At 43.6% G+C, this 20471-nt stretch overlaps 1 protein-coding gene across 1 annotated transcript in view; it reads right to left on the bottom strand.

The window, feature by feature from the left end:
* OXR1 (oxidation resistance 1) overlaps window positions 1-1846 on the bottom strand; it is a 311945-nt gene extending 310099 nt beyond the window's left edge. The window contains exon 1 of the mRNA XM_036338046.1: window positions 1676-1846. The gene's annotated coding sequence lies outside the window, so the exon portion shown is untranslated. The remainder of the gene's footprint in view (window positions 1-1675) is intronic.
* Between the last annotated feature and the right edge of the window lie 18625 nt (window positions 1847-20471).

The raw sequence follows: 20471 nt of genomic DNA, 5'->3' as shown, positions 1-20471 counted from the left end.
GTGTGTGTAACTCGGGGAAGGCTGGAGGGGGGGTTAACACCCCTCCACCTCCACCCACCCATCCCAACCGGTAAGTGCTGGTTACTCTGGCCGGCATCTCCTTCCCGCTGGCCATTTGGAGCCATCGCGCTTCCCGAATCCGCGGGGCACCATCACCACATCACCTGCAGGGGCAGCAGAGTGAACTGCGGGCCTCCGGAGCGACGCCCCGGGGAAGGACCCGCGGATTCCGGAGCCCCTCTAACCGCGGGGACCCCCACCTCTCGCAGTGGAGGGCCGGCCGAATCAGAAGAATGGACAAGGCTAGCGTCCGATTTGGGGAGGTGCGAGGGCCAGGGAAAGGTTAGAGACGAACATCATCGGACAAGCAAAGAATGTGACCCAGGGGCAAGGAGGTAGGAGACACGCAGGAAGGCACGTTTCCCTTAATCCCCTCCCGGGGCTGCCGGCGATCCGATCGCAGAGACCGCCTGCAGCAGCCGGCGCGACCCCGGGCGGGCGATGCGCACACACGCGCCCGCGCACCTGCACCCTCACTCACACGCCCCCCGCCAGTTGCACGCTGCAGACTTCTGCCCGACTTCCCCGCCCCACACACCGCACTTCTCGGGCGAGACCCCAGATCCCCCGGACCTGGAGCGGGCACCACACCCCTCACCCGCCTGGAGCACACACATTCAGACCCCACATGGCAACCAGCGGGTGCCGGGAACCACCAAAGGCAGCGCCCCTGTCACTGACCACCTTCCCAGCAGCCAGGTCCGTCCAAATCTCCCACAAGCCAAACTAGATGGAGCCTCCGGGCGACCCAGCCAGGTAGGAGACGGATGAAGGGCCTGGGTGCAAGGGGACCTCAGAGAAACGCTACTAAGTCACTATTGGGGGGAAGGGGGGAGCGCACGGAGCCTCCAACCCTTTCGACCCCACCAGCCGCCCTGTAATTCCGTCGGATCCCCGCGCGGCTTCCTCCTCCCTCCACCCAAATCCCTCGGCGGTTTTCCTGCCGGCCCTTCCAGGCCACTTTCTGCATCCCTGGTTCCCAGCGTGTGGCCTCGCGGACTCGCCCCGAGGACCTCCCTTCCAGGCTGCCCCTCTCCAGCATTACATCGTCCTGACCTGGTAGAGCTTCTCGAAATGATCAGGATCCACTTGTTCTCTGGAGCCCACGATACCTTCCTTCTACCGGCGTCCTTCGCTCTAGTTCAAATCCGCTTGCCACGCGCCCCACTTTCCACCCATCGTCCCTACCGCCGCTCCGGCCAAGACACCCTGTCCTGTGCCCCCCATACCGCATTCTCAGCCGCTCCCACCCTGCCCCCGGGAGACACCCCCTTCCCCTCTGCGGCTGCTCGCGGCCAGGCGCCCGCATCCTCAGCCCAGCCTCCCCACCCCGCACCAGCCCACCCCCGGCCCCTCTCTAGCCGCGGGGTCCTTCCCTCGCTCCCCGACCACCGCGGGACCCCGTCCAGCCCTCCTGCCGGGCCGGTCCCCTCGGCTCCAGCATCCCAGCGGCCGCCCGCTTTGCCAATGGCCAAGAGGCTCGCCGAGGCGCCGGGCGCAGGGGACAGCCGCCAGCCAGCTCTCCCGGGCGCCAGCCGCGCCTCCCGCCTGCCGGCCTGGGCCCCCCGGGGGCGCCCCACCCCGGCCCCACCGTCCAACCCACCCACAAACTTACTTGCGGGTCGCCGGGAGGGGGCTGCGGTGAGCGGCGGCGGCGGCTCCGCGGCGGCGAGTGCGCCCCTCTCGGCGGGGCTGGGCGGCGCGGCGGCCGCGTGCGCTCCTGCGGCCGCGCGGGGAACGGGCTCAGCCTGACGCAGCCCGGCGCTGCCCCCGCCGCCGCGGCCTCCGAGCGGCTGCAGACATGCTCAGTGCCCGGGCCCGCCGGCGTGGACCGTACCAAGCGCCGCGGCGGCGGGGGAGGCCGCGAGGACGCCGCCAGCCCGAGCTACGGCGCCCGAGGCCCCGGAGGAAGGGGGGGGGGCGCTGCGCCTCTAAAAATAGCTCCTGCGGAAGCCAGGGCTGGGGCTCGGAGCTGCACCCCCCCACACCCCCCCTCCCCCGCGCGGGGGGCCAGGACCAGAGCGCGCGGCCGGCGAGGTCCCTGCCCGCGCTCTGCGCTCCAGGCGGGGGAACGGAGCCTCCTCAGCGGGCACCGGCGCCGGAGCGAAGTCCGAGGCGGCCCCGATTTCGGGCTCCCGCCATCTAGAGAAACGGAGGACAGGGGGGTGAAAGCGATGTGGAAGCTCCCCCACACGAAACTGACTCAAAGTTTGTTGGATACCTGCAATGACTAGAAGGAAAGGGCGACATTCAACAGCCCAATTGGGGATGGGGGTCGGGGGCGGCAAAGGGCTGCGTGAGGCGGGCTGAAGGGGGCTCTGGAAACAGCTTCTAAAGTGTAGAAATCTTTTGGGGCGTATATGGCTCCTCATTCCGCAGGGTTTTGCAGAGTTCGCTGACACCCGCCCTGACCTTGGTGATCTTGTTCTTGTTATGGGAGCTGTTACTTCCTTCCAGACGTGCGCCCTCCGCCCTCCCTCTACCAACCAGGCTGTAAATTGCAATAGGAAAAGGGCGCAAACTGGAGACGGGTCCGTTGTGACACCTGAACCGGACCCTGGCCCTTTGGTGACCCTGGGAAAGGAGGGGCCGTTCCCGTTGCCAAGTTGGGGCCTGGCTGTGTCCCATGTCTCCTGAGTACTTGCAGACTCTCCATAGCTCAGAACCAGGGCACCTGCAAGTTAACCCTCCCCGCTATTATTGTTCAGGGTAGTCCACCTTGATTCCTGATCATCTGCTTCCGATCATTTCCATTCTGCGAGGGACAAGTGTTTCCTGGGTGAAATTCACTCCCCACAACCCCCCATAAGAGAATCATTCTTATCCCCGTTTGACAGACGAGGATGTTGATGTTCAGAGACCTTCACCTGTTGCCTTGAATAACATAATACGGTGTTGAACCATGAATCTGTTACACTAGAAACTTGCATGGTTTCTGCATAACCTAGTCCCCTGAATCAATAGTTTTACCTGAGATAGGACTGAAGAAATTTAGGAATTATTCTCCGAGGAATACTAATCATTGAAAAACTGCTGGTTATGAGTTTTGTTCTCTATTATTACCCCACCCCCACCCCCAGTTTTTTTCTGGGCATTCACAGGTTAGATTTTGTGTATTCTGTTGAAAGTGACTGTGTTTCATTTTTATTTATTCAGAGAGAATTTACTGAGAATCTCCTAGGAGCAATGCACTCACCTGGATGTATTTTGTAATATATCTCAGTTTGGATTCTTTGCTAAAGCTACTTCCTTTTGTCATTGTTACAAATTAGTGAGATTCTGCTAAACCTACTAAGTAATGTAGGTCTTTTCCACAGAACTGTAGTGGTATGTGTCTTTTTGGGTAAGGTTGTTTTCCCTCCTATGTTGCCCCCTTCCCTCCACATACAATTTGATGCCGCATTCAACCCAAAATAGATGATCAATTAATGTTTGATCTTTTACTTACTTGTCTCCAGCTCCTTGATTCTCTTTTTCTGTAGCGTGTGTCTCCAATAGATGGCACCTCCAGAACTAGAGCCACTTTGTAATAACAACACCATTTTTGTAATCTCCCATGAGAAATCAAAATGAAATTTCCTCAGGGTACCAGCACAACTCACTCATTCCTACCTGTAGGTAGTGAAAAAAAGATGAAAAACACACGTTACCTTCATCGCAATTGTTTTCCTTCTTCCTTTCTCAGTAATTAATCTTAAAGTGGTTATGATTGTCTGAACATCTTCATACTACAGCATGAGCATGAGGCATAATCATAAAACAGGGGTAGTTTGACTTCAAAGTTTAGACTTTTGAATTTCCTACCTAAATATGTAGATCAAAAATATAGTGCATTCAGGACTTTTATTACCAAGTGACAAACTCAACTCTTAAGTAACTTAAGTGGATAAAGAAAACGCATTGGGCCATGTAACAAGGAGTGGCAGGCTGATCCACGGCTTAACATCAGCAGAAATGCTCACTTGCTCTTAGCACTGCTTTCTGTGTTGGTCTCATTCTCCATCAGACTGTGTCCATAGTGCAGGTCAAGCCCTACACAGATGACAAAGCTTTCGATCTTGCAAAGAAAGCAAACCTCATGCTCTAATGAGCAGATTAAAAATTCAAAGTTAGTCTCTTAATCACTCTGTTACCTGGACTCTAAATAAATAAATAAATAAACAAACAAACCTTTACCTGTCATTCCTTTCAGGCTTCCCTCCATATGACCATACTACCATGTAACACAAGTGCTGACTACATCAACCCAAGCTGCAAAAACAAAAGTGGAATTGAAACCATGTCAAACTTGCCCTAAGAGTTTGTTATTCTTACAAAGTTATCACCAAGACACCATGCATAGCTAGTTCTGAGAAATTAGGATAGTCAAGAACCAGGATTTAGGCTACTTTACATTTATATGAAACTAGAGGCCTGGTGCACCAGATTCGTCCACTGGTGGGGGGTGTGGCCTATGGCATCAGACCACTGTGGGAGCGCTGCTGATCCCTGTCAGCCTAACAGCGCTCCCACCGTAGGAGCACACTGACCACCAGGGGGCAGCTCCGGCGTTGAGCATCTGCTCCCTGGTGGTCAGTGGGTGTCATATCAACTAGTTGACCGGTCATTTTGGTCATTCCACTGTTTGGTCGCTGGGCTTTTATTATATAGGATGTTTTAACACTCCCTTTTAGAGGTCTCACTTTGATACTTCAGCTCAAATAGCTGGAAAGAAGCTAGATAAATTCTGTTAACCATGTATTAGTTAGTTATTAAGGCATTATGACACCAGGAAACATGGATATTTATGTTTTATCCCTTTATGAGATAATACTGTGCTATTTAGAAAAGAACTTAAGAGAATTCAATTTTTAAATTCATAATCACTTATTGTGCATCTGTTATTAGCCAACCACCATACTAAGCCCTAGTGATATTGTACTACAAAAATATAAGCATGCTTTTATATCCTGCTTTTATGGAACTTTTTTACAAATGAGGTAATTACAAATGAGGTAGGACTTTAAACACTATAGAAGTTCGGCCCTGGCCTGATGGCTCAGTTGGTTGGAGCACTGTCCCATACAACAAAAGGTTGTGGGCACATTTCCAATCAGGGCACATACCTAGGTTTCAGGTTTGATCCCAGGTTGGGGCATGTACAGGAGGCAACTGATAGATGTTTCTCACATCAATCTCTCTCTCTCTCTCTCTCTTTCTCTCTCTCTCTCTCTCTCCGTTCCTCTCTCTCTAATATCAATAAAAACATATCTTTGAAAAGGATTAAAAACAAATTTTAGAAGTTCAAGGAGCATATGACCTGAGAATTTAACCAAGTCTAGATGGACGGAAGTGGCATTTAAGCTGAGACTAGAGAAACAAGTACAAACCTTTATTAAGCACTTGCTGCATGCCAGGCCTGCATGAGGTGCTTAATCCAACCTGACAGATATTCTTTCAGATGATCAGATCATTACATGTCAGAACTGTTTCTAAAGCTTTTACTCTAGGCAGAAATTGAAAGTCTAAAATCTACCTTCCCCAAACATCCCTGTAGTTGGGTTCCCAGTTACAATTTCGGCTCCACCCATCAGAAGCACTGAGTAGATATTTTTGTTAGTTATTTTGTTTTTATTGTTTTGTGTGTTTTTTTTTCAGAGAGGAAGGAGATAGAAACATCAATGATGAGAGTGAATCATTGATTCGCTGCCTTCTGCACGCCTTCTACTGGGATCGGGCCCCAAACCCAGGCATGTGCTCTGACCAGGAATCAAACTGTGACCTTCTCGTTCATGGGCTGATGCTCAACCACGAGACACACCAGCCAGGTGCACCCAGTAGATTTTGAAGTTGGAACTGCGTACCTGGAAGGGACAGGACGGACTGGAGACTTGCTGGTACAGCAGGTGTGACAGTGTCTTCCTGATCCGGGATAATAGCTTAGTGCTGTGACAGTAATGCGATCCCAGCTGCAGTGGTGTGACTTTGGAGCTAGCAGTTGGCATAATGTCTGAGAAGCTGCACCTCCCTTGTGGCGGGGGTATCCGCTCTCCTGGTGGGCCATGTGTGTGGAGTTGTTCTGAAGGTATGAGGGGCTAGAAGATGTGAAGAATGTGGGGTGGGCTGACTGCCTAGAACTGTATTAAAGAGCATAATGAAGGAAGAAAGGTTTACGAATTTAAAATTTTAGCTCAAGGCATAGCCTGAGAGAAACAGTCTATGTGGATTCTAACAAAAACACTTACCTCATATGTAATTGATAGGCTTACTTACATATTAAAAGGTCAGATGTGAATTCCAATCTGTGGATCCTTGACTTACAGTTTAGTGTGAATTCATGGCCCGAAAACAAAGGGTTGATTAGTAAAGTGTGTGATCCCAGGAGCTGAACTGATGACAAATATATGTGATGGCACTTGGAAGAATTACTCTGTATTTCCAAAGCCCCAAATTCCACCAAGCCTTATATGTCTGTAGAAACACTTATCTTTGCCTCACCTATAGATACCGAGGCTGAGGGAGTTGCTTTGAAAGATAATATTTTTTCATCCACCTCTCCAACTCTCCTCTAAACCTACAGTACCAGCATGAGTGAAATCCTAGCCAAAGAAGTAGGGTGAGGTGTGAGGGCAATTACAAAGCCAACTCAAATAGGAGTTCCGCCTATTTACAGAGGACACTAGTTGACCCTGGCTGATGTGGCTCAACTGACTGGAGTGTAGTTCCATGCACCAAACTATCTCAGGTTCCATTCCTGGTCAGGGCACATACCCAGATTTTGGGGTTGATCCATGGTGAGAGTGTGTATGGGAGGCAATCGATCAATGTTTCTCTCTTTCTGACTCTCCCTTCTAATATATTTTTTTAATATATTTTATTGATTTTTTACAGAGAGGAAGGGAGAGAGATAGAGAGTCAGAAACATCGATGAGAGAGAAACATTGATCAGCCGCCTCCTGCACACCTCCCACTGGGGACGTGCCCGCAACCAAGGCACATGCCCTTGACCAGAATCGAACCCAGGACCCCTCAGTCCGCAGGCCAACGCTCTATCCACTGAGCCAAACCAGTCAGGGCCTAATCTATTTTTAAAAAATCAATAAAAACATATCTTCTCGTAAGGATTTTTAAAAAAATACAACTTTTGACTATTTTGAAATGACATCAGCAAGAAGCAGGGGAAACAGTGTGTGTGTGTGTGTGTGTGTGTGTGTTGTGAGGTTGCTAGCTCAGGGAGGAAAGAGGGCCATCATCTTTCAATGGGGTGGGGAGGAGGGGTATTTCAGAAAGTCTGCATTTGATGTACTAACTTGACCAGCTGGAAAAGTTTCTAACGTTTTGTTCATCTGGTTAACTAAATCCTGGTCTTAATGGTGGGCTATACTGAAGGAAGCTGGGGTGTGGACATCTCTATGTGTAATATAAAAGGGATCTGAGAAGTCGTGAAGATGAGGATGCTGGAGTGGCATTATCCGGGATCACTGGGTCAACTGCTCCCTGAGAAGACCCCAAGGACCCTTCTTTCATCAAACACTAATTGCTGCATTGACTCTCCTCTTTGGCTACAAATGAAGATGGGGGATGCTGACATGGAGATGATTTCTAGTATCTGATAGAAATAAAGGATTATCAGGGTGGAAGAGGCGAGGTAGCAACTTAACCGCCAGAGGCAAGGTGGGTGATTATCATCATGGGTGATAGGGCTGAAATGGTTATAAAAAGTGCGGCCCACAGAGATCTTAGAAATGGCTAAAAGATCCCAGGCTCCTTAGTACTGGAATACCTGGGCATGACACCAAGGTTCTACTTAATCTATACAGGTATGGAGGATCATGGCTCCCCACCTAATTTCTAGGCCTGAGTTAAAGCTGGTGGAGTCCCGGGACACTCCAGAGGGATCCTGGATCACAAGTAGATATTTAATTCTTTCTCATAGTCTTTCTCCAAAGGACCTGCGTTTATTTTCCAGAGTTACTGTGTCCTGGGAAAATGGAAATACCCAGACCTTTCTCTAGACTTTTGCATTCTAATTCTAACCCAGAGTGTCACTGTGGTCCACTGGCAGGTGATAAATAGCAATTTTGTGCTGAGTAGTGTCACGAGGGGCTCCATGATTTTGAAACCCATTCTGTGTTTAATTCCCTGATTCCTGAAGCGCAGACTTGCTATATATATATACTCAGTAACTGTTATCAACTCCCTGACACTGTCATGAATGCTTTCAAAGTAGAAAAGCCACTGCCTCCCCCCACCCCCCTCAAAAAACCCACAAAATAAATCCTCCAAATCCTAGGCCTCAACCTCCCTAGCAAACTAATAGGTAGTGAGCCAAAGCAATCTCATATTCCTAGGGGAGTCACAGAGAAAAGTGTAACCACCAAATACTTGACAATTGCAAGGTGAGCGACTGCAATCACATCCTCCATTTCACTCACCTGTTTAATTTAGGCATAAGCTATATGGATCCTGGAAAAGACAGAAGATTCTCAAAGGCTTGATTATGTGATTACACCAATGGCAGTTGATTTTCCAAAGGTGACCTCTTCACTGCAACAACTCAGTATGCAGCTATTATTGCCAGATGTGTTTCTCGTTGTATCCACAAACACAGAACCCCAGGAGGTATTAGACTTCACCTTCACTTGATAGAAAAGCAGTATGATTTACTGTCTTGTCTCAGGGCAAGATCACCTCTGGCTCTGGGCTATACTACAGGGGTGGGCAAAAGTAGGTTTACAGCTATCGTGCAGATTATGATTATTTCAAGAGCTTTATTAACTTCACAAGAATAAACTCTGTGTTAAGTGTATTCACAACTGCAGACCTACTTTCGTATATACTCCAGAGCCTCATTGATTCTGTCATCATTTCCAGGTTTTATGCTGAACAAATAAACACATGACACTCTTCTAGCAGGACCTAGTGATCAGAAAACAGTAGGGACACTAGATAGTTTGATAAGACATACAGTTGACAGAGATAGATTCAGATAAAAATTCCATATATTTTAAGTACGTATGTATGTATATCTGTACTTACTATCTGTTTTCTATTTAATGTTACTCGTCATAACTAGGCGAGGGATTGTGTCTGCTTTGCTCTCCACGGTATTCCCAGCGCAGTCTTGGCACCTGGAATAAAGAGGTGTTCAATGGATAGGTGTGCTCTTCACTGTACACTCTCTCCTAAAGAATGGTGAAAGTATTATAACAGCTTTTTTCTTTGGGTGGAGATGAAATTTCTGCTGCTAGACATTATAATTCAGAAGGTCCTGAATGTTGCTAAAACACGATTTGATGTAAAGTCATTTGGAAAAAGGAGCATGGTTTGGAATAAGGAATAAACATAAAATTCCTCAATTCTCAGTGGCGTGTTTGAAAGAACTTCCATTTATGAAAAAGAACAGAATAATCATTTACTTTAAGAGATGCTAGAAAGATATTGGTCACATAGAGAAATTATTATTTTTTGTGAATTTGCTCGCTTTCACCATTTAATATTGAGCAAACAGTTCATGAAACACCAAAACAAGGCATATTTGATAAGATAGGATCAAGAAAACGAGAAAGGATTAAACAAAATGAAACATCACTAAGACATTTCATATCATATTTTGTTAAAAGAAGTCACTAAGGGGGGGATAGGGAATATTTTTTGCCTATCCAATAACAATTGGTAAATTTTTTTTTTTTACAAAAAATTAAATTATGTTGCTCTAAAACTTCTAGGGTAAGATAGATAGAATGAGCAGAGGTTGCTTCCTAAATAACCAATGCATTATGCCAACAAGGGAAAATTTGTACGAGAAACCAGGAATGGGTCATCTACATGCCATATTTTGCCAGTGCAAGCCAGGTGAATTTGCTTCCCACCCACCTCCATCATCTGTCTAGTATCAGCCTGGATGTCACTTCCCTGACATCCCACCCTCATTGCTCAGAGTTGGGCTGGATACTCTTTATAAGTTTTCTCAGCTTATCATGTTCTACTCTATCCTCTTTAATACATAATGGTTGTAGTTGCCCATTTTCTCAACCGATGCCCAAATTGAGGGAAAGGGCTATATCTTGTGTCAGAGAACTCAGTGCCTAGGCACAAAGTGGCCTCTTACCAATATGGGTTGCATGGGGACAAGGACACAAAAGATGACACTTGACACTCTATTGACAGAGCATCTTCCCAGATTTGAGGGGAAAGGTCCTGGTTGTTCCTGATGACACTATTGAACTCAGGGAAACAAGGGTGGAGATGAGGATTGACTGGGGCGAGGGAAGGCCCACAAGCTAGACTTGCACTTTCTTCTAAGGATCAGCATCATTTTGACCCATTCGGTATTGAAAGAAAGCCTTGTGTTATGTCTGTAGTACGATCTCTGGTAAAAGAGAGGAATCAGTTCAGTGAGAGGGTTTTTAAAGGCATTCTCTGCTGTGGCTATAGGAATAATCAAGTTGTTTTCTTATTGCCGAAAGGTTTTTTGTGTCCTGTCTGGCTCTAAGGCCTCATTATTTTTAATATTATTGTAAACTAGAGGCCCGATGCACAAAATTCATGCAATAGTAGGCCTTCCTTATCCCTGCTGCTGGCATCAGCTTCCCTCTGGCACCCAGGACCCAGGCTTCCTTCACAGCCCCAGTGTCATCCAGAAGGATGTCTGGTCTAATTAGCATATTATGCTTTTATTATTATAGATAGTATTTATATTTTAGTTTTATTATCAATTTTTTCTAGTATATAGAAGTACATTTCTTCTTTATATTGACCTTGTGTCTTGGAAATGAACTTATTGTTCTAGTAATTTTTAATAGATTACTTAGGATTTCCTAGTGGAATATCCTATCTGCACATATTTAGTTTTACTCCCCCCCCCCCCCCAATGTTTATGTTTTTCCCCCTTATTGCAGTGGCTAGAAATTGAATCCCAATAATAAGTAGAAATGATGAAGCAGACATTCCTGCCTTTTCCTGATCTTAGGTAAACTATGCTCTTAGTTATACCATTGAACATAGCTTTAAGTATGATGTGAGCTCCATGCTCCTTATTACATGAAGACAGTAATTTCAACCTTTTTCATCTCATGGCACACATAAACTAATCACTAAAATACTGCAACCTCCCAAAATATATGTTGTATTCTTTGCCAATCTGACCAAAAAATAGGTATAATTTTACTTATTCACACTGGATGTCTATTGTTGTTTTTGGCTGTTGTCAGCTTTTTATCTGACAATCCAAGGGAAAAGAGGTCAAGTGCCCCTGACTAAATAGTCAGGTATTGCATGTTTTATAAATTCTTGAGGGTACGCCAGTTTAAAATCACTGCATTAAGATAGCTTCTTCTCTTTTGTATTTTTTGATAGTGTTTTCAGAAATGGGTGCTAAATTTTCTCAATTTTTTTTCATTTTTTAATTATATTGACATACAGTGATCCAACTTTTGAAAGCTGAGTCAAGCTTTTATTCTTGGGATAAGCTTCACTTGATAAAAATGTATTATTCTTTTACTTATGTTACTAGGTTTAGTTAACTTATATTTTGCTGAAGATTTTGTGGCTCCTCATTAGGCATGTATGCTGTAATTTACCTATATTGTAATGTCTTTCTCAGCATACCATGATTGGGACATCCTCAAAAATATGATTTGGAAATTGATCTCTCTTTATTTGTTTCCAAAAGAAATTATGTAAGATTGATACCATATAAAACCAGCTAGGTCGATTGCATGCTTCCATGTCTCTGGATCTATTTTGTTTGACAATTTATTTTGTTCATTAGAGTCCACATACAAGTGAGATCATGTGATATTTGTCTTTCTCTGACTGGTGTATTTTGCTTAGCATAATACTCTCCAGGTCTAGGGGGGTGGGAAGAGATTAACCATAAGAACCTATATGCATATATGCATAACCCATGGACATGGACACAGACAATAGTGTGGTGAAGGCCTGGGGCGGGGGCAGGAGTGAGGAGAAGGGGTAAATGGGGGGACAAATGGGGGCGTCTGTAATACTTTCAACAATAAAGTTCAATTAAAATAAAAACAGCTAGGTCTATAGTTTTAAAAATTATATTTATCTATATCATTATGCTTTTCTGTATTTTTTAAAACAATAAGAAAGATAAACTTTAAAATATACTTCACATTCGAGGTCATGAAAGCCTCAAAAACCCTTGAAAGTCATAGCAACTATGACTTTTATTCCCAAAATGAACCTTGGCGGCAGGGGTGGGGTGGGGTAGGGTGTTCTTTTGAGTCAACTTACTCCAAACAAAGCCCCACCCTACCAGGCTGATGGGCCACATGGCTCTGGACAGTCCCGGAGCCCTTCCTCAGGCCGTGTCCTGCAGGCCCAGCATGTTGCAGGAACAACACAATATCTGAAGGCCCCACCTTTCATGGATCCACACTGTTTACTGCTAACTGGCCAGTGTCCTTGAAGGTATACAGAGCTCTCACTCTCTTGCCACCTGGAACAGAGGACACTTTGCCATATTCTTCAGGTCCTGCTATAGATAGAATTTCAGAGCCTCTTCTGCCCCCTAAGTTAGAGCAGATCATCATCTCCCTACTACTTCCCTTAGCTCCCTCAAAACACTTACCTCTCTTCTCTTTCCCTTGGTGGGCAATTCCCTAATTAGTTCAGGCTTCCACTAACTAGAGAGGAGGATATCTTGTCTTTGGCATGTTTTAAAAACTCCATTTTATTCTTTATGATGAGTTGACAGCCAAGGATTTTTGGCAGTCAGTGCGGAGAAAAGCTTTTCACTAGGTGCTGGAGTTGAAAGGAACTCACAAGCCAGCTGGGAAGTTGGGCCACCCATATGGATAAATAATCAGCCAGAGCGGGCCAAGGCATAAATGTGAAGCACAAATCGGTGGTGTTAGTTTTATTGTCATCTCTCCCCAATGTCTTTAAATCTTTTCTACAACCTTTTACTTCCCTTTCCTTTATCTGTGCGTTTTGGCTTCCACGTGTATTTAATCAGTATCCACCATCCTTTCCCCCAAATGGAAACAGACAGATTTCTTCCTTCCTACACAGTTTACTCAGTAGGGTATGTCAGAAGAGCTTTTGTTGTTCTCACAAAGCAAATTAGAAATTTGAAATGTCAGGTAGACAGATGTGTTAAAAGTTCTTCTCAGGTCGAGGAAGAGAGATGATTTAAAATCTATCTTTACAGGAAAAACAACAGAACTCAGTTCTATTATGTTTTGCAGAAATAAATCTTATAAATTACAGTTCCAAATTATTTCAACAAAAATCTCTGCCCTTTCAAAAGTTTCTCAAGAAATATCATCCTGTTAAACAAGCAAAGTGGTATCACAACACATCTGACTGGCTTTCTCATTGTATCCCCCGAGTTGTCAATTTATGAAACTTTATGAGCAATTTTTTCTTCTCTGTATATGCCTTTTTTAAAAATATTTTTTTTATTTCTTTCAGAGAGAGGAAGAGAGAGATAGAAACATCAATGATGAGAGAGAATCATTGATTGCTGCCTCCTGAACACCCCCCTACTGGAGATGGAGCCCACAACCCAGGCATGTGCCTGAACCGGAATTGAACTGTGACCTCCTGGTTCATAGGTCAACGGTCAACCACTGAGCCATGCCATGCCAACTAGGCTGTATATGCCTTTTTTTAAAAAAATATATTTTATTGATTTTTTACAGAGAGGAAGGGAGAGAGATAGAGAGCCAGAAACATCGATGAGAGAGAAACATCGATCAGCTGCCTCCTGCACATCTCCCACAGGGGATATGCCCGCAACCCAGGCACATGCCCTTGACCAGAATCGAACCTGGGACCTCTCAGTCCGCAGGCCGACGCTCTATCCACTGAGCCAAACCGGTCTCGGCACCTTTCTTAATGAACGAAACCTAAGGTTGCCCTAAAGGAGCTAGTTTGTCCATTACGGGATAATATTGTCTAGTTTTCCTAGTCACTTCAGTGTCTATCTTTTCAATCCACCAGAGGTGGGGAGAATGTGGAGGAAGAAAAAGGAGAAGGGACTAGATAACTACTATATAACATTAGAAGATCGGGACAAGACACAGAGAAAGTGATTTCACCTGTTCCTCTCATTGCCCCCTCCCTCCCTCAACATTCTCCCAGGCTCTTCATTCTTAGGGCTTGGTTTTCAGTATGAGCTAGACATGGATTCTAAAAAATTTCCTATATTTAGGCTCTCAAGAACACATGAACAGTATATACTCAATGCATATTGTCTTATGTGTAATTGTACTGTTTGGAAAGATCTGTTCGCTGACATGCCAGTTTTAGTGTCAAAGGACATGGGTTGTAATCACACCTCTCAGACAAACAATGTTGTAGAAATGACAGCTACTTTGTGTTTTAGTTTCCGCATTGGTAAGATGAGGCAAAGAATAGCCTCAGATCCCTGGGATTGTTGTGAGGGACATAAGGGGTTCACCAAGAAAATCACAGAGCCTGTAGCATATGAAGTATATATTTGGAATTTCTAAATGCCTTCTTTTATATAATATAAAAAACAAACTATTTTATAAGTTATATAGAGAGGTTTTGGATTGGCCTAAGGGTTTTCCCTCTCTGTAGCTAGATATCGGATACCACTAGGCAGTACCTGAAGAGTTCTAGGGAGAGCCTTTTAAAACTAGCTGAGTTCTAGAAAGTTTGGTTTCTGCCAAACATGTGATCTGCTTTTACTATTTCTTGACTTTGACTTCTGCACATAACCTAACTGTGATACATCCCTTGGTGTGTTCTCAATTCCTAATCATCAGCTGTCCTTTGCCACCCTGTATTTTTTCCTGCTGACTTTCCCGTGTGCTTGCCCAGGACAGCTGGCTTGCTGTTCTTGCCTTAAAAATTACCCTGGCAGCGATATCTGGCAGAGTGCAGGATTGTGCTCCCCAAAGGAGCACCGGAAATAATTTAAAAGCTACTTAGAGTAAGTGTCAGTAAGACAATAATATTAAGGCTAATACTTTATAACAGTATTTGCTTAGTTATTGGGTTTGTTTCCCTCTTTTCCTCAAAAGAAAGCAAGTTTCTGAAACTTCTTTAGTCCTAAATGAAAGATAAACTTTATTTTAATTTTAAAAGGCAAATGACATTAAAGTGGTACCTAAGACAGTGCTTATAGCTCACTACATTTGTTTGTTTATTTATTCTTCCAATTTTAAGTAGAAATTTAATAAAGGAAGTGTGCCAGACATTATGTGGGTACAAAATTGAGTCAGATGTAGGCTATTTATTAAGGAGCATTACAAGTTGAATAAAGGGCAAAATGCTAGAAAACAAATAAAAAGCAAAACATTAGAGGAATAAAATCTCATGGGAATTTAAAGGAAAAGCGAGATTATTTCTAGCTAGAAAAATCCAGAAAACCTGCATGTAAGAGGTAGTTGTCTATTTCCTCTTTCATTGTTAATTGATATTTTGTTGTAAAAAAAAGAAAAGAAAGAAAAAGCAGTGGAGGCAACAAAAGAATAAATGCCAAAAGGTAAGTACAAGGAAACACATTTAATGCAATAAAATTATTACTTCAAAGCTTAGCAGTGAAAAGAAGAATTGGTTAGGTTTGTGGTAAGATCAGAAGCTCCAGTCTAGCTTAAGAAGGCAATGCATTGAGCTATATAAAAATGTCATCAGGCTCTCCTGGCATTCTATTAAACCTCAGAAGAAAGGCGGGGGGGGGGGGGGGGCGGGGAGGGGGAAGAGATGAACCAAAGAACTTGTATGAATATATGCATAACCCATGGACACTGACAATAGGGTGGTGGAGGCCTGGGGTGGGGGGCCAGGGTGGGTTAGAGGAGGTCAATGGGGGGGAAAGTATTTAATACTTTCAACAATAAAGATTAAAACAAACAAAAAATAATAAACCTCCAGAAAAAAAAGTGTTTCTTTTTAAAACATGGTGTATAGACATTAAAATTTGTTTTTGTTACTGTTATTTTGCCACCAGAGGGAAACTTTCCCCTTTCCTCTTCCCGCCCCTCTCCTCCTCTTCTTTCTTCTCCCCTTCATTTTCTTTCACCTTCATTTTCTCTTTATTGAACAACAACAACAAAACCAATGGAGGGTTATGTCTAAAAATACTATCTCTTTGGGTGCAAAGAGGTAGGGTTGTCTAGCTTGAGTGCTACCTGAAAAAGGAACATTGACACAGTGTGCACTACTACAAAAAACGATTAACTATGCTTATATCCCACGTGGCCGTGTCACTTGGTTCCACGTCTACAGCTCAATCAATGTGATATGGCTGTTTCAAAACCAATTAGATTTGGGCTATTCATTCACGAAGATCTTCGAGTACCATGGGTTAAAACATTTATCATGGACTCTTTAATTTGGCACGTTTTATTTTCTTTTATTTAAATATATTTTATTGATTTTTTACAGAGAGGAAGGGAGAGGGATAGAGAGTTAGAAACATCGATGAGAGAGAAACATCGATCAGCTGCCTCCTGCACATCTCCACACTGGGGATGTGCCCGCAAACAAGGTACATGCCCTTGACCGGAATCGAACCTGGGACCCTTCAGTCCACAGGCTGACGCTCTATCCACTGAGCCAAACCGGTTAGGGCACGTTTTATTTCCCCCTTCAACTAGATTCATTGTCCAATTACCCAAATTTAAATAAAAATAATTGTCTTTTAAGAAATACTTTCACAGCAGGCACTCTTCCTTTTTAATTGTTTTGAGAGAGAGAGAGAGAGAGAGAGAGAGAGAGAGAGAGAGAGATTTGTTGTTCCACTGATTTATCCATTGATTGGTCGATTCTTTTATGTGCCCTGACTGGGGATCAAATCTGTAACCTTGGCATCTCAGTTGGATGCTCTAACCAACTGAGATAGCTACCCAGCCATGGCCTCACAGCAGGCATTCTTTAGGGCCATAGTCTTAAAGGTAGAATATCTTACTTCTCTTGGCTTTCTCTTCTGTTAGAATCACTGTTGGCATCAAAATGTCAATTTCTGCATCTGTTCGTATGTTCAGAGCCCAACTGACATCACAGAAGAGGAGAGTGAAACAAAGTGTGAAAGGTCAGTCAAAATCCATCTTGTTTTGTAATGATGAAAGGCTAGGACAGCGTGGAGTGCTTGTTTGCTCATTCCATCAGCTCTGTAACTTTCAGCCTTTTTCATCTCATGCACACATAAACTAATTACTGAAATACGACAGCACACCAAAAAGAAATATTATTATTTTTTGCCAACATGATGAAAAAAAAAAGTGGTATAGTTTTGATTCATTCACACTGAACGGCTATTGCTGAGTTGTTATTGTCATTTTCTTAATTTACGTTTTTGGAACTTTTCTTTCTAAAATGTATGAACAGTTTTTGTACATAAAGTCAGGCAAATATTTGAACCATAAATGAGTTTTAAATAAAGTTTGTGCTATTGTTGTTTTAACCCTTTACTGCCTTTATTAATATTGTTTGTTTTGGTTGTTCACGTTGTAGTTCTCAAATTCAACCCTGTGTTGGTTAATTTTATGGGTCAATGTGAGTAGATCCAGCTTAAATGTCAAGGCTTCTCAGATTAAACACTGTCCCGGGTGTGTCTGTGAGATTAGCCTTCAGATCTATGGTCTCAGTAAAGCAGATCGCCCCTGCCCCCCCCCCCCCCCCCACACACACACACAATGTGGCTGACCATCATCCAGTCCATTGAGGGCCTGAGTAGAACAAAAGGCAAAGGAAGGAGGATTTGCCCCTTTTCCTGCCTCACTGCTTGAACTGGGACATTCTGCCTTATCTTTTCCTGACCTCAGACTGGGTTTTACATCCTAGGCTCCTCTAGTTCTCAGGTCTGTGGACTCTCACTGAATTATACCATGGGCTTTCCTCAGTATCCAGCTTGAAGATGGCAGATCTTGAGACTTCCCAGCATATACACACACACACACACACACACACACACACACATATGAGAGAGAGTTAGTTGATCCTTGAATAACACAGGGTTAGGGGTACCAAAAATCCACATATAACTTTTGACTCTCCCAGAACTTTACTACAGTCATCCCTCTGTATCCAAAGGGGAACTGGTACCAGGATCCCCATGGATTAAAAAATTCAAAGCTGCTCACTTTCTTTATATAAAATGGCATGGAACACTGCATGCAATGAGCCCTCCCGTGGTGGCTTCACAACCACAGCTGGAAAATACTGTTTTTGATTCACGGTTGGTTGAATCCACAGATGAGAATCCCGAGGATACTGAGGCCAACTGTGTATTAACTGAAAAATATCTGTGTGTAAGTGACCCGTGCAGTTCAAATCCATGTCATTCAAGGGTCAACTATATATATATATTATTGGTTCTTCTTCTCTGAAGAAACCTGACTAATATAAATGCTATAGAACAATTTTCCACAAGTTTGTTTCCCGGGCTCTGAGCTCTAAGGGAAACTACTAAATTTTCTTGGTAAAAGAAAAGGTTTCTACCATCCAATAAATTTAGGAAGCATCAGGCATTACAAGACCAAGTGGCTTCTTTAGTACTCTGTGGAGTCCCTCCTAAGCTAATGTGCATGAGGTGTCTCCTAGAGAGTGAATCTAAATGCAGCATTTATTTATTTACCACCAATGTTTTGGTAATGAACATCTTACAAGACTATTGTCCTTAGAATGCATTGTGGGGACAGGCCATTGTAAGGCCTTCAGGAATTGGGGGTGGGGGGTTGGGGGGTCAGAAATTATGGATGGCAACATGCTTATTTCCACATTTGGATTCTCCAGAAAGAAGATAAACTCTGCAGCTCCAAATTCATCCACTCCGTTTCCTTGTTTACTGCCAGCTCAAAGTTCCATATAAAAAAGTCATTATCAAAATGTCACACTCTAATAGCTTAGAGCAATTTAGAAAAAGTCTCATAAAACCAAACACAATTTTAAAAGTTCAAAGTAACAAATAATTTTTTAAAGAGAAAAAAATAGATGTTCAAGAAGGCCCGACAAGTTTTAGAAACACTGTACTTCAATTATTTGCAACTTATTTGAAAGCATGAAGGTGATATCTTCAGTAACATTGTGGTCTCGAAAGTATGTTCTGAAGCATTTCACAATGATTTACGCAAAGAGCAGAAATGACAGCACTTACATTTCTATTCCCCCCAACAATGTGTGTAGAGAGACTGCATTGACACTTTAAACTTCTCATTATTTCTGAAATAAGTCAGGTATAGAACCAGCATTTTCAAACTGAAACTCAGAAAAAATATTTACTAGATAACTTATAGAATTAGATTTTTTTTCTTAAAGAGAATCTCTGTGAACGATCTTAGCATCTTTGTAAAAATAGACATTGCTGCCATTAGTTGTACTTCCTGGGAATTTTACTTTTCATTTATTCATACATTCATTATTCATATATGTATATTGAATTACATTTTTATTAGTGTGCCTTTTTGTGAATTCAAAAGTAATCATTTCTGTCAATAATGCTAGCAGAATTTCCACTTCCTGAGCTGAGAATATCCAAATCATAGAATGGGCACTTATAATCTTCTTGTGGCCTAAGGGCTACATTTAAAAATTTTTAAATAAATATAGCCCAGCCGGTGTGGCTCGGTGGTTGAACGCCAACCTATACACCTGGAGGTCACAGTTCAATTCTGATCAGGGCATATGCCCGGGTTGTGGGCTTGATCCTCAGTAGGAGGCGTGTAGGAGGCAGCAGATCGATTATTCTCTCTCATCATTGATGTTTCTCTCTCCCTCTCCCTCTCCCTTCCTCTCTGAAATCAATAAAAATATATATATTTTTAAATATATTTTATTGATTTTTTACAGAGAAGAAGGGAGAGGGACAGAGAGTTAGAAACATCGATGAGAGAGAAACATCGCTTAGCTGCCTCCTGCACAACCCCCACTGGGGATGTGCCCGCAACCAAGGTACATGCCCTTGACCGGAATCAAACCTGGGACCCTTGAGCTCGCAGGCCGATGCTCTATCCACTGAGCCAAACCGGTTCGGCAATAAAAATATATTTTTAAATGAATTTAGACTTAATTTATTAGGTGGTATAATAATAATAATAATAATAATAATAATAATAATAATAATACCAATCTCATAAGTTTGATGGGAGGACCAAATGAGATAAATATCTATTACAACCCTAGCACATAATTGATATTCCTTAAGTATCAGGTCTTAGAAAGTCTCTCTTTCTGTGCAAACTCTACACACATTTTTGAAATTATTTCCAACTCCCAGGGAAAGCAGCAGAGACAAAATTATTTTCTGGTCATTGATTGGATCCTTCAGTGCAATCAAATAATTAGTACATTTAGCACTGGTTTGCTGTGCAATCCATGTGCATTGTGCCACGCTGAGGATAGTAGAAAGAAACTTAAGAAACAACCTCTGGCCGAAACCGGTTTGGCTCAGTGGATAGAGTGTCGGCCTGCGGACTGAGGGGTCCCAGGTT

The sequence above is a fragment of the Myotis myotis genome, unplaced genomic scaffold, assembly GCF_014108235.1.
Source record: "Myotis myotis isolate mMyoMyo1 unplaced genomic scaffold, mMyoMyo1.p scaffold_m19_p_16, whole genome shotgun sequence".
NCBI classification, from domain to species: domain Eukaryota; kingdom Metazoa; phylum Chordata; class Mammalia; order Chiroptera; family Vespertilionidae; genus Myotis; species Myotis myotis.
The sequence above is the reverse complement of the archived record's forward strand: the minus strand, read 5'-3'. Positions and strand labels throughout refer to the sequence as shown.